Source organism: Coregonus lavaretus (assembly GCF_964263955.1).
Source record: "Coregonus lavaretus genome assembly, chromosome: 36".
Taxonomy (NCBI): domain Eukaryota; kingdom Metazoa; phylum Chordata; class Actinopteri; order Salmoniformes; family Salmonidae; genus Coregonus; species Coregonus lavaretus.
The window spans coordinates 11,256,484-11,272,580 of NC_140023.1; the positions used below are offsets into that span (position 1 = coordinate 11,256,484).

Here is a 16,097-nt window from a genome sequence, read left to right on the forward strand (position 1 = left end):
AGTTCTTCTTTAAATACTCTGACAGAGATAGTTCCCGCTCCCTGCTGGCCTATCAGAGTAGAGACTGAGCGTGGTTTAGACTTACTCAGCCTATCGTTGGCGCACAGGCTGGTCCCAGTCCCTTGGCGCTTCACTGTTGCCAGGTGTTTAGTTGTTTTGCAACTTGTCCAGAGAGTCAGCAACCTCAGACATCTTTGTAGCAGAACACATGTCCTTGAGCATTCTAACAAAGAGGCAGTGTTTGTGTCTGTGTGAGACACAAGCCTTATCTCCCCCTACTCCCTAACAGCTCCTCACATGAATCACAGCTTGTTATGTTAAACAGTCTATATCAGTACAGCACAAACCTATTATGTTTAATCATTAATACATTCTTTCTAAGCTAGGCATCACATCTAGTTATAAGAAAATAGATCCCCACAATCCCCCTTTTCACACCCACTGGGTGTGAACCCAAAATAAGAAAACCCAAAATAAGAAATTTCAGGGAAATTTAGCATTCCCCCTTTTGACACCCTCTCTAGGGTGTCACTCATTAAAATACAATACAAACAAAAATAATCACACTTTTATTAATAGGCAATAATGATAATAAAAAAGGCCTTCAGTCCTTCCATTTACACCCAACTTGTACTAGGTTGGCTACCAGCCACCCAGGAACTTTAAACCTTCACATAAGGAAAGACAAACATTCACAATGGTTAACTTGATTAATAAATCATAAAACACAGGATTAATAGAACACAAAACACAAGATTAATAAAACACAAACAGGGAAGTACATTTTGGCCCCCTTTAGACACCCTCTAGGGTGTCACTCCACCACTTCACCAATAGCAAACCAAGGGTCATCCTTTGTCAACCCTATCTCAGTGTCTGCATCTCCTTCTTGAGCCCCTAGGAGGGGCATCATACCAGCCATATGCATGACATCTGTAACAGACTTTCTCAAACAAGGAATTACACAGGCAGTACAGCACATTAATATTAGAAACACAACTACTAGGGTCAGAAATCCAGTAACCACCAATGATGCGAATTTACCAAACCACTCCACCAACCAGGAGAACAGTCTGTTTCCCTCCATTCCAGCCATGCTCTTCATTTCAGCTGATAGTTTATCTAAACCAACTAGGGCTTTAGAGATACTCCCGTCAGGACTGGTATTGTTAGGGATAAACGTACAACAATGGCTTACCATTCTATAGACACCACCCCTTTCTGCCTGATCTTGAGCCAACCTCTTTTTACTAAGTCATAAGAGTGAGATGGCGGATAATTGTTCAAAAAATCCCTTCTGTTGCATCCCTAGTCCAGCCAATAAATCGTTGTTGGTCGTAATAGATATAATTACTCCAATTCACAATTTTGTTTATTTTCACCCACCAAAAGAACGTGGTAGTAAACCCTTCCCCTAATTGTTTCATAGCTCGGTATCCATCCGATACCCCCCTTGGTATCCCAATCGCATCCATCTAAATAGGGCTATTCTCCTGCTTGTTAAAACTCCTCCTACATCTGTTTAATCATTGGTTCCTGGTGACTAATTCTAACTAGCTGAATCAGTAGACCCAGGGCGCATGTATCTAGCCACCACTTTTGAATTCTCTGCCTTATACTGCCTTTACTGGCACACGCCCACCACACATCGGTTACAGTGGCTGTAAAGTTTAGAATTCTCTCCTGTGCTTCCGAACTTAAGTCTGTCACATTACTACTATCTCCAATTGATAATTGGTGATGTCTTTGTTTCTCTTTACCCCCCATCTGGATGTTCAGTCCCCCTCAGTCTCATATCCCCATCCCCAAGTGTATTTAAACACTTGAGTCTAGGAACAATTCGCCGTGGGGTCCGAACACGAAAATAATAGGATTTTATCATCCCAATTTGCTTATTGACATGTACCCCACCCGTTGGCTACGTCCCTAACCCTTATTTTGAATCTGACAGTCTGCCCTTCTCTGACTCCCATTTTGTAGGCCACTCGTCCTTGACGGTCAGTATGTCGGGTCGCTCACTCTTCTCTTTTACTTCTTAACAATGGTAAGGGCATAGCATAATTGGTGGTGGATCTTGACATATCAAGACCATTACCGAGACTATGATGCAACCCAAGTTATCCATATTCCCAAAAACCGCCAACCCTCTCCTGTCCTTAGTCTTTCTGCTTGGTACTACCCCATACTCACACCCTGAGAACACACTACAGTGATGATAGGTCGTGGTAGGAGATCTTCGTTAACAGAGGTGTTCCCCAGACCCTATTGGTTCAGTTCTTCTCTTTAACTCTGTGTGTGTTCAACGGTGTTGGTATGTGGGCCTACCTTTTTGCAGTGGGTAATGTTGACCCAAGTGGCTCTCTCAGCTATTGTTATAGCGAAGGCAGTTACCAATAGTACTTGGTATGGTCCCTCCCAGTGTGACTGTTTTCAATCCTTTTTCCTCAACGATTGGTTCCACACCCAGTCTCCAGGTTATATAGAGTGGGTCACCTTCTCCTTTAGTTCACCTGTGGGGCACAAAACCTCTGACATACGGGTGTGGTTAATAAACTATCTTCACACATGTTCAGCTCTCAATTTCTATTTCTGACTGCATATATCCCAACCTTTTTTTTTAAAAGTATTTTGTCCTCTCCTTCGTATATATTTATTATTTAATCCTACCACCCCCCTTTTGACACATGATTTGCCCATGTGTCAATATTACCACCTACCTAAACAATCACTTAAGTAATATTGGTAATTTATCATCCAATTGCCATCCCTTATTTACTTTTGAGACTGTCCCTTGCTTCTTTATTGCTCCTATCTTCCTGATCTCATTACTAAATAAATGATCTAGGTAATAGCTGTTTCGCATTAGATTGTGCCTTCCTCTGATTACTGCAGCTCATTGCATTAATTTAGTTTCAAATACCAACTTGTTGTTTATTAAAGCATACTAAAAATGAAATTTAAATGACAACATTTGATAATACCTCAATTTACTTCTATCCCGTAAAAGTAATCCAAGATTAGTACAATTGACTAGCAACAGGTATCCCTCATTCAGGGAAAGCTCTCTCTCTCTTCTGTTATTTTATGGTTCAAATCATATATATTATTACCAAATTATAATCTTCTTCACACTTTTCACAGTATTATAAATTACCCTCAACTTAGTAAAATAAACTATCTTAAAGTCCTCCTCTCATGCCTTTAGAATTTACTAGTGTGGATGATTAATTAACATCAGAAGGTTAAAACAGAGTTCAGAGGCAATTGAAATTATTCAACGAACTGTTCCATCCCATAGTATACCAAACATTACCATTAATCTAAATATTTCATAAATGTTACTTATCCCAAGTGTTCATTAAGTCCTCATGACATTCATTTCTCATAAGAAATCATATATACCCCAAACTCAGCCAAAACCGAAAAACTCCATAAAATTCACTGTGCGTGCTCCCCCAAGACCTATCACCCTTGACCTGCTGAAAACCCCCCAAAATTGAAACAACAAGGCTTTATAAACATCATACTAGGTGTGTTGTTTTTTGTTTGAAAAACCCAATTTGAAAAACAACAACCACAAATAGCCAGGCCCCACTTAAATACTGCCTAACTTCACTACTGCTCCCCCTAGCCCTGGGCAACATTCCAATGAGATAAGCTAATTCTCTTTCTCCTGTTTATAATTTTTTTTAACCTTCAATTACCATCAGTAATCTAAAGATGGTAGTACACACAAAACATGATACAGATATCCCCAGTCCTACCCATCAATAATTGTTTGTATCAATCTAATTCCTCATAACTAATCCATAAAACCTCTCAAAATTCCTCGAGTATACAATTATTATTTAATTGATTACCCTAAATCTGCTACATGTGATCTCATCTCAAATGATTCATTATCAATTATTTGATCAACCCCCTAGGAAAATCTGTCTCCCCTTCTATTGTTCCTGTCCCCCCTGTAAATGTCATATTTCATTTTTTAGCCAATACAATCACGGTTACATCAAATGTTCCTTCCTTTGGCCATTTAGTTTGCAACTGGTGATCCTGCCATCTCTACTTCTGGTGTGGTCTAATGTCTACATTAGGGTGTAAGGTAAATTATTCCTGTTGTCTTTTTCAGCTAAACGTTTTATATCCCTCAGTTAATGGTATTTTCTCACTAATATATCTTCATACTCTTCTACTTTCCCTAAATGAGATTTAATCCCTTGCCTTTCCTCTACTATCCTTCTATCATTACTGGATCAATGATAATAACTGTAATAACTATTAATAATAATTGTAATAACTATTTCATATTAAATTGTGCCTTTTTGTGATAATGTTATAATTGTAGCCCATTGCATTACTTTAGTTTAAAATATAAGTTTGTTTATTTAACAAATCTAGAACCCACTATAGGTTGGTGCTATTCCCTCAGCATAATAGCTAAAGCTACTTGCATCCCCTGGTCCCCGTAACGAAAATAAATTATCGTTCTAGAATTCACCAACTATTTGCATACACCACTGGTGTTAAGCAACCTATCGAATAAAGTAATAACAATTAGAATTTATCAAAGCACTGCCTTTCAGTCAAGTATTCAGACCTCTACTTGAAATCCCACAGCTCGATCTAACTCGCTTGACTGTCTCTATTTTTTTTATTTTCCGCTAACCAGAGCCATAAATTATTCTCCTTTGTCCTCAACTCAATTTTCACAGCTCTATCGCCATTTCAGTTCGCTATTACATTTCTTTAACTGTTCTCTCTAATTAGGCCCTTATTAATAAAACAAATACTTGCTATCGTTGATAAGCATACATTTAATGATATTCCTATCATTTGAACTATCTCTCACCCCTCCCATTGCTCCTTCCTACACAACGGGGAAGGCGCGGGGACCTTGTAACATATTTTCATAGACCTTTCTAGAATACTTCTACTTAAGCTATCTAATTCAACCTTTCACATTTCTCAATCCACGTAGTAATCTAGGTCTATAGCCCCAATGCGAAAGCTTTACCCACTGTCCCTACCTGTGTTCGAACCAGGGACCCTCTACATACATTGCCAGTCACCCCACACAATCCGCGATCCTTTCAAAGCACGCCAAACAACCACTTCCATGTCGCACAATCAGCCATGTCATCACTCCCGACTAGCAAGCCCTTTCATCTCAAACACTAAATCCCCTAGTAGCAAAAATAAAACAAATTCTCAAACAGCGTTCTGCATTTACCTCTATCATCGGGTTTAAAAACTAACGTAACAACATTAACCATCCTCTATTGCTGTAGTAACGTCTTGTTTGGTTCAGTTTATTTATTACGGAGTGTCCATAATACTCTATTCTCAGTAGTTTAACTCTCACCTCATTCAGTAACACAAAAACTCTCTCCCCGCACCTATTTCGGTTGAATAAGTGAGCCTTTCTATTTAACCCAAAACACGCTACAAATCGTCCATTCAACATCACCAAACCAAATACTCAGTAGTATCCGGTCACCACCCATACCAGCCGTCAAATTCCACTCATACACACAGACCCCACCCCATGCCACCGAAATGCCCAACAAAACATAATAGTTCAATGGAGCCCCCTATTGGCTCTCCACTATTTATACATTACTTCCATAACCACACCAGTCATGGTCCGATCACCCATTAAACCTTATCACATGATCAAACAACGGTACAACCTTAAACTCATATTCTCTACTTTCTCACCCATTACGTACGTCTACGTTTGGTTGAGCAAGTTCATACGTATATATCGTTAGAAATGTATAGGTATCTCTCAAATAATCGCTTCGTGGTGTTTTTAGCCAATTCTTAATCGACACCAATTACTTCTTCAAACATTTTACCATTGGAACCAAAAAATAGACTGTCATTTCCCGGACATTGCCCTTTCCCTTAGCTCTGCGGTCGCGATGGTTATGACCTGTTTTGTTACAGTATTTACACGGGTCCTTACACTCTCTAGCAAAATTCTCTAGTCTTTCCTGACTCTCCAAAAGCCATACTCTCGCTGTCTCTAGCCCCTCCCCTCGCGGTTCTCCCTCCTGTGTCCCGTCGGAACAGGTTTTGTCTATTTCTTGTTTTAATTTGTAATATTCGTCTGTTATTTAATTATTTAAATTACGTCTATCTATTTATTTAAATCAAATTATTCACACCTAATTAGTTAAAGTCGGTGCATATTTATATTTCAACGATAAACCAAATTATTTCAGTCTAATTATTTAAACAGTATTTTGCAGGGTCAAACATCAAACGTTAAATTAAATAATAAACCAAATTGCTTCAACTTAATTATTTAAAACCAATATTATGTTATTTCAAACACCAACGTTACAGTTTAATTATATCAGTTCAATACATTTCAATATAATTATATTGACTATTCATTATTTTTACCTCTATTTTCAATCTCAACCTCGCTTACTATTCTCCTCCCTATCTAAAAAATACTCAGCTGAACCAAGCCGTACCCTCGCAGTTACGGACCTTGCCAGTCGCTAGTAATATAAAACATTTCCCGAACCTAGCCGTACCCTCGAATTTACGGACCTTGCCGGTGTAATTCTTCGAACCTAGCCGTACCCTCGTAGTTACGAACCTTGCCAATAGATTTCAGTATTTTCTCTGAACCTAGCCGTACCCCCGCAGTTACAGACCTTGCCGGTAGAACAATACTCTATGGTACCATGGTTTAACATCACATTCACCAAAGGTTTGCATGTCACAATATGGTGCTTATCTACTCATAATAATTCCATAATTTAGTTCACTTACATCAGACAGGTGTTTCACAAAATTAATTTGGATAAAGCCAATGTGCAGAACTTTGGTTATATAACAATAGGTGTCTTCTTACATGTTTTTAGTAGTCCGGACTCTTTGTGAAACACACCGTTCAATGACAGAGATGTCCAATGGGCCGGACAATACCCAGCGAAGTCCCTCTACCAGATCACAGTCGGAGGTCACCAATTGATAAGTTGCGTCAATTCAAATCTGGTATAGGAACAAAAAGAGGTCAATACACGTCTTCTAAAATAGACTAGTATTTTAATTAATGCAAAACACTTCAATGGTAAATATGATGTTCGTATATACGGGTCCACTGAAATACCACGCAGGGCAGACAGAGAACTGGTCCATTGTTATAAGTTCTTCCCTAAATACTCTGACAGAGATAGTTCCCGCTCCCTGCTGGCCTATCAGAGTAGAGACTGAGCGTGGTTTAGATTTACTCAGCCTATCGTTGGTGCACAGGCTGGTCCCAGCCCCTTGGCGCTTCACTGTTGCCAGGTGTTTAGTTGTTTTGCAACTTGTCCAGAGAGTCAGCACTTTTGCAGTACAAATGTCCTTGAGCGTTCTAACAAAGAGGCAGTGTTTGTGTCTGTGTGAGACACAAGCCTTATCTCAGCCTACCCCCTAATAGTTCCCCACATTAATCACAGCTTGTTATGTTAAACAGTCTATATCAGTACAGCACAAACCTATTATGTTTAATCATTAATGCTTTCTTATTAAGCTAACAGCACATCTAAAATGTAAGAGAATAATATACCACAGTGTGTTTTTTGCATTTGTGAAATTATTTTGATATGATAGTAGAGGGATTTATGTTTCTAGAACCATACAGCAATTGAGAATCGATTCACGTTTAGATGGACTATAATGTATGGTTCTTGGACGAAGGAGTAACGTTAGCTCCTTTAGTCCAATATTGGTCTACCTACAACCCATGATTTACAGGGGTCCAAATAAAATACACTGACTCAATGGAAAACAATTCAACAAAAACACTTTTACAAAATTGCAGTACTGTCTGCATAAAATAGAAACTGCCTCCAACCACACACCATCAGCAAAGCGATTACTGGCAATTATGTTTTGTTATTGTTTCTAGGGTACTTCAAAATAGCCCATAGGCCAATGAAGGATGGAAATATAGAATGGCACTGCAAAATGGACCACTGACGACTAGCACCTCCGGACCTGAAGATGAGTCAGAAAGTTACAACTTGAAAGAATGTGAGATGTTTCCATAAACGTGGACAGAATAGATCGAGCCTATCAAAACTGCAAATTACCCATTTTCTATGCTGACAATCCATGGTTTAATTGTGGATTAACGCAATAACTCAACAAAACGTTTTTTCCTGTAATAAAGTTTAGGCCAATGAATAAACGGGAACACTCGAACGAGAGCCAAAATAAACATAAAAAGCTGAATGATAAATTGCATTTTGATTTACTATTTAAAATCACAAACCTTTAAGTGATGTCAGATCTCACTGAACACATAATTCATTATTCTGCGATTGCAATTCTTCAAGACAAACAGGAGTTTATTTAGAAACGAAGAAAAGCAAACTCTGAAATGTGCGAATGAGGAAGGAGTGGTTCCCTTGGCATTTCCTGCATTTCCTCCTGAAGGAGTGGTTAGCCTTGACATTTCCTGCTTAATCATTTGGGTATAACGGCGGTTGGCATCCAATGTTAATGGTGCATTATCACCACCAACTGGATGGTGTATTGAACAAGAAAATACAACAATCCATTGCGGAAAAGGTGGAAGAACGACATAAAAAAGAAAATGTACACGTAGACAAACGAAACGCATCTCACTTCTTCAACCACAGTCCATTCCAAACACCATCCCTACTCAGGCTCAGGGGCCTGTGAGGGCAGAACATTCAACAACAAGATTTCTTGCATGGCATCGGCTGTGAAATCACGAAGATCTAAAAAACTTTAATCTGCATTCACAATGATTCCAATTTTCTCAGACTTCTTCTCCGCTTGTGCTGTACAGTTTATGACCATTGCAACAAATAATACAAAGTCCACCTTTTTAACATGTAACATTTCATTATCCCTCGGTTGATGAGAAACTCGTGGTGGCTCTACTACCATTGTTTCTTCACCACCATTCGCTCCTCCCACTCTTCTCACCCCTTACTCTTTCCACCTCGGTCTCCTTCACCCTGACAGGGCACTCCAGGAATTCGGACGCATGTTCGCCACCACAATTGCAGCATTTCACTTCAGGGTTTGTGCACAAAAGCTCTTACAGGGTATCTCATGAATCCTAACTTCATATGAGAAGGGAGAGACTTTTCATCAAAGAACAGTAGTATGGATTAAGTGAATTTATTTTCTCCATCCACCATACGGGTTAGTCGACGTGCAACAACCACTCCATCTACAGTATGTCTTCAGTTATATCATCTGCCTTTACTTTTTGCGCCGCCCCAGAAATAACTCCAACTAAAAACGAGTCTTGGGGTTTCCTAGTTTCCACCACAACGGTACTTATCTTGTTTCCCTTCTTCGTCACTGTAACCCACTCATTCTCACTCTCTGCACTTTTATCTTCATCCGACTCACTAGCAGTTTCAAACAAAACCTCAGTTTCCGCCATCTCGTCAAATCCTTTGCAATACCTGCCTAGCTTCACCCATAATGGGTACAAGTTTTACCCCATTGAGATAGATAGAGGGTTCTTGTGCCCAAAATCATATTTTAGAATGGGCAGCTCCATTAAGGACTTTCACCATCTTGCAGTAGTCAACTGGGTTAAAAAAAAGAAAGTAGTCAACTGGGTGGGACTTCCTATGGATTAAGGAAGGATCACATGATTCCATCCGGGTCATCAGGAGGGATCAGCCAATGAATTATACTGGCAGTAAATCGCAATCCTTGGCTTTATACCTTTTCAAACAACCCACTCTAGGTGGCAGTATGCACCCTTTCAGTCTGCTTGCCAACTCCTAGAAGAAGAACATTGACTACTTCAAAATGGAGGTGGCCTCAATAGCGCTTCCCATGCTCTCACAGATGTCATAATGAGACAGATACAATGATACGATTTCTATCTATGTTTTCCCCTCTATAAAAGCCCTTTAGCTAATAGTCAATGTATTTAGCCTTAACATTTCTACTTGATATCCACAACTCCATTTAAGAATATATGCCTGGAGCTTTTACAGACACAATATGAAAATATGGATTCCAGACAGATGTTTGTCATGTTAGTCCTACATGTTTATAGGAATTAGAATACTTTACCATTATCCTTGAATTTACTTTCAAATGTTAGTATGGATGATCAAGCACCTCTCAACCATCCCAGTTGCTAAAATTGAGCCCAGACACTTTTTAATACGAAAGTATTTTGTTTTTACTCAATCATAATTTTTCCTAGATTGTCCAAGATACTAGATTTGTCCAAGTGGTGTATTGGTAAAGTGAATGTATCCATTTTACATGACTGGGAAAACAGATATTAATCTGTTGGTCACAGATACCTTTTAAAGGTAGGGGGCTTGGATCAGAAAACCAGTCAGTATATGGTGTGACCACCAGTTGCCTCATGCAGCGCAACAAATCTCCTTCACATAGAGTTGATCAAGATATTGTCTGGATAGTTGCTGGATATTGGTGAGAACTGGAACACACTGTCAAGCACATCAATCCAGAGCATCCCGAACATGCTCAATGGTTGACATGTCTGGTGACTATGCAGGCCATGGATGAACTGGGACATTTTCAGCTTCTAGGAATTGTATACAGATCCTTGCAAGATGGGGCCGTGTATTATCATGCTGACACATGAGCTAATGACGGCGGACGAAGGGCACAACAATGGGCCTCAGGATCTCTTCACGGTATCTCTGTGCATTCAAATTGCCATCGATAAAATGCAATTGTGTTTGTTGTCCGTAGCTTATGCCTGCCCATACCATAACCCCACCGCCACCATGGGACAGTCTGTTCACAACGTTGACATCAGCAAACACGATGCCATACACGCTGTCTACCTTCTGCCCGGTACAGTTGAAACCGGGATTCATCTGTGAAGAGCAACCTTCTCCAGTGTGCCAATAGCCATCGAAGGTGAGCATTTGCCCACTGAAGTTGGTTACGACAACGAAATGCAGTCAGGTCAAGACCCTGGTGAGGAAGACGAGCACGCAGATGAGCTTCCCTGAGACAGTTGGAGGAAACCTGGCACCATCCCTACAATGAGTCATGGTGGTGCCAGCATTATTCTGTGGGGATGTTTTTCAGCGGCAGGGACTGGGAGACTAGTCAGGCTCAAGGGAAAGATGAACGGAGCAAAGTACAGAGAGATCCTTGATGAAAATGTCGTATATGATGAATGGTGGCAATTATTGCTGTCAACAAAAAGTCCGCTATGCTGCATCGTGTTAGAGGCTTTTATTAAAATCACGAGTTTACAGCATAGGTACAGACTCGCGATGTCCGGAGAACGGCTCCCCAGATTGATATGGCCGTTCTAACTCTCCCGCGCCTAACCCCCTTATTTATAAACAATGAAACTCCCTCCTCTGGCCAATCACCAGTCTCCCCTTTATATAGCCTTCCAAGAGTTGAATAGCTCCCTCTACTGTCCAATCCCCATATCTTACAAACCCCTTCCTGTCTGTCATATGTCATCATACTAAACATTGCCTTCTGATACTAACATAACCAACATTCCATTTCTTCATGAAAAACATTTAACAAAGGCATAATCTTCAGATACGATAAAAACCTGCTCCAGAGTGCTCAGACTGGGGCGAAAGTTCACCTTCCAACAGGACAATGATCCTTATCACACAGCCAAGGCAACGCAGGAGTGGCATTGGGACACGTCTCTGAATGTCCTTGAGTGGTCCAGCCAGAGCCCGGACTTGAACCCAATCTAACATCTCTGGAGAGACCTGAAAACAGCTGTGCATTGACGCTCCCCATCCAACCTGACAAATCTTGCTGCTGTGATTGCACACTGTGGTATTTCACAGAATTGATATAGGAGTTTTATCAAAATTTGATTTGTTTTCAAATTTTTGTGGGTCTATGTAATCTGAGGGAAATATGTGTTTCTAATATGGTCATACATTTGGCAGGAGGTTAGGAAGTGTTCACACATCATTTTGTGGGCAGTGTGCACATAGCCTGTCTTCTTTTGAGAGCCAGGTCTGCCTGTGGCGACCTTTCTCAATAGCAAGGCAATGCTCACTGAGTCTGTACATAGTCAAAGCTTTCCTTAATTTTGGGTCAGTCACAGTGGTCAGGTATTCTGCCACTGTGTACATCTCTCTCCATTGAATACAGACGGTTGACGTCAACAACCCTCATCAAATATTTAAAAAAGGATTACAATAATGAGATGTATCCACCAATCCAAAGAAAGGATAGGCAGGTGCTAGACAGCTCGCCGTGCCGCTTTGTGGACAACGACTCCCATTGTTAGGGCGGAGAAACATGTATCTTGTCAGTATATCCACAATCTTTGGTTTAGCCATTCCTATGGGGAAAATTAATGGGGAAAGAATAGGGTTCTGGGTTAAATGCCGAAAATAAAGTCTGAGGTTAACACAAGTTTAGGAGATCTTCTATGTTTTGTTCTGTGAGATAATATAAGTCAGTTAACATGACCTTTATGAATGATGAAGCCTTTATGTACTTTTTTAAATTACATTAAATGTTTCAAAATTCACAAAAAGTGACATTAGCTGATGAAGATTATCTCATAGAACAAAACCTATAAAATCTCCTAAACCTGTGTTTACCTCTGACCTTATTTTTGCCGTTTATCCAAAAACACCATTCATTTCCACTTATGGCTTTGTCCAACGAACCATGGCGGAGTTAGTGTGCCTACAAAAAGACGCCATTACTATTTCTCTATGGAGTTTCTGGTCAATATAATGGATAATCTGTGGCTCTGCCGATTCCTTTAACCAGATGTTCAGTTTTTCAGGAGAAATGTAAAGAGAGCCTGTGGCGCAAATCCGCTTTTGGACGTTAACAACGTGACACTCCATCTTAACTACACCACAGATACTGGATTGGTTGAACAGTGCAGAAGAGAACCTCGCCCAACATGTCAAGTCCAGGATGTAGGGGATCTAGTTTCAGGCTTCTGTTAGGCCTGCTGTATTAGGTTAGGGGAGAGATAACCAATTAGAGAAACAGGATATACAATCGAAGAGTACGGGACAGAATGTAAATAAACGAGCCCAGGGTTCACATTATTCCTCACACTGGATTCACCTCCTATGAATAGCTACACCACCAGAGATAGGAGAATAGCGATGGCATGAGAATGTTATGTTTAAGGCCAGGAGTTTTCCCTGACCACTTGACCTGACCAGTAAAAACTCTGAAGCTGTATGCCAGCCTTCGGCATGTCAGTCAATCAATTACTAAAATAGAGACACAAGTGAATTTATGGATGCTGAACTGGTGGTGATGCATGAGACGGTGGGGAGTTATGGATTGGCTTCATTAAACACTAGGTGGCGCCTTATACACAAATAAAATCCTGTTTTTCGTCAAACCCTTGCAAGGGAAGAAGTGTTGTCTGACGAAAACTGAACGGGGAAGCCTACTGTACAAAATCAAGGAGCTCAGTAGGAGTGTAGTGTAATGTGTATTTCAATAATGTCATGTACTTTAAGAATTTGTGAAATACTGCACAGTACTGGCAATATGTTGGCCAATCTTTCTCAGCAGCAATGATACTGTGATTTATGGAGCAACTTCTGAGTAGGTGATATATTGTGATGTCAACTGACACTAGTCACCCTTCATTCCCCATTGCTTTCCACTGACATTTTCTTTGCTGTATTGTGGTGTTCTCTGTCTCTGGCTGTGTACCCTGACCTTGTACCGTATGCATGACCTTCAGAGCCTTAATCAATCAAACTCTGACCATAGCTGATGATAGTCAATGTATTTGGTCGTACAATTTGAACTAGATATCCACAGCTATGCATTAAGAAATTCTAGTAACCTACTGGGATAGTCGTGTGTACTATAAAATAACTTGGTATTGTTTGCTGTTACTGTATTTCTTTAATTAATGATCTTTTAACTGAATAGAATAGAAGAGAAAACCTTTATTTTCACAAGAACTCACAAGATATTTGAAAGTACAATATTACACATTACATACATTCTCCAGAAACAGAATATATTGTGCCCAGTGTCAAGAAAATAAAATCAGTAAGATCCTATCGCTCTGGATAGTCAGTCTGTGAGGCTATACAGGGCCTCTCTACTCTATAATACAAGAATGAAAAATAACATATTAGTTTGTCTACAGTATATTAGTCCACAGTAAACTTTTACAGACAGAAGTTTGTCATGTTAGGCCTGCATATATATAAGACTTTACTATCAGCCTTGAATTTACTTTCAAGTGTTAGTATTGATGATCATGCGTCTCTCAGCAATCCCAGTAACAAAATTGAGCCAGACATTTTGAATACTGAGGTATTCAGTTTCTACTCAATCTAAATGTGTCCTAAATTGCTCTAGATTTGTCCTAGTGGTATAGTGAATCTATTTTCCACATGAATCAGTCATAAACAGGTGATGCAAATTCTGGTTAATTCAAGCCTTTATTGGAAAAAAGGTCTGGAACTGGCCGACAGCATCCTCTCCATAAAGGCCATCCAGAAAGTCCACAATTTCCTCAGCTCTGTTTCCTCTGTTATGGACAGTGGACAACAAAACACGAATACTGCTGTCGTGTTGGTCAGTGGGTAGCATAATTTCTGCTGCCTTCTTGTGGAAATCAATTGACCTGGAAGCATCTTGTTTGGCATAAAACAGATGTTGGGCATACCAGTTGTAGAATTTTTGTAAATCCTGTGGTTCCATTCCTTCTCTATCAAGAAGCAGGTCCTCAAATATCTTATCTGCTCTATCATCTCTGCTAGAGTACTTGTACATGGCAGACAGTTCCAGTTTTGCTGCAAGGGATTTTGGGTATAGTGCAACCACCTCTTCATGAAGGTTGACTGCATTTTCAATCAGACCATGCTTCATTGGGTTCCTTTTCTCTTCCAGAGATAATATATTCTATTTGTAACACTTCCCAAGACGCCTCTTCAGTTGACGTGAATCAGGGTGTCTTTCCATGGTCCTTCTTGCCAGGTCAATGCTTGAATAATGAGAGACGTGATCTCTGAAAATGATAGTAACAGTCCAAATCCACAAAAGCTGTCCAAAGGCTTCTCTGTCACTTCCTCTGCAAGTTTACGTGCTTCCTCAACCTGGCCACTCTCTGCCAGCCTCTGCAGCTACATCACTGTGATGTACAAATCTTCTGGATCCAATTCTCTAGCAATCCGTAGCTGCTTCAACATCTCAGATCGCAGCTTCGTGGTAATGTTTTTCTTATCAACAGATTTATTAAATGCCAAGGCGTAACCGCAGCGCAGCACCTTGTTCTCAGGGTCCCCTTTCAAGGCCATCCGGAAGCAATATAGCGCTTCCTCGTCCTTGCTTACATCAAACTTATTCAAAGTCCAGGTCTTTCACTCCACACTATACCTGGGTAAGGTGAGGGGTTGTCCCGCAGTAGTCTGCCCACCTTCTCCACATAGGTCTGGCTCTCTGTCAGCTCCCCTTGGTGATAGTGCACCCAGGCCAGGTTCCCATAGTGGACCACCAGCCTTAGCTCCACGTCATCTGGACTGCTTTGGCGAATGGCCTCTTCAGCCTTCTTCAGGCATGGAAGAATGTCCTCTGTAGATCCCAGAGCATGGTGTAGGTAAGCCAGGAAGTTTAACAGGAAGCCCCTCGTTGCGGATGATATCTATCATGGTTTAACTGAGGCTTTCCAGTTTAGATCTGCTGTAGTCTAACTTCCAGGTGAAGTGGCTTTCCAAACCCTGCAGCCTTATTTTCAAGGAGATCTGAGCCATTCTGGTTAAAAAATACAACAGTTTAAATGTATTTGTTTATCTGACAATGCCTAAGGGAGATATTGGAGACCTGGACGATGAACCAAGGACTCGATTCAGGAGAGAGAGAGAGAGAGAGAGAGAGAGAGAGAGAGAGAGAGAGAGAGAGAGAGAGAGAGAGAGAGAGAGAGAGAGAGAGAGAGAGAGAGTAAGTCTGTTAACATGACCTTTATGAATGATGAAGACTTTATGTGCTTTTTTAAATTACATAAATGGTTCAAAATTCACAAAAAGTGACGTTAGCTGATGAAGATTAGCTCTTAGAACCACAGACCTTATTTTCTGCGTTTATCGAAAAACCTACATAAACACCATTCATTTCCA

General features: G+C 40.3%; 1 pseudogene across 1 annotated transcript; it reads right to left on the reverse strand.

Annotated features, from left to right (window-relative positions):
• Window positions 1-14,415: 14,415 nt before the first annotated feature.
• On the reverse strand, window positions 14,416-15,734 carry LOC311110528 (interferon-induced protein with tetratricopeptide repeats 1-like; annotated as a pseudogene). The gene has a single exon. The product of its transcript is annotated as an interferon-induced protein with tetratricopeptide repeats 1-like (transcript).
• Window positions 15,735-16,097: the final 363 nt, after the last annotated feature.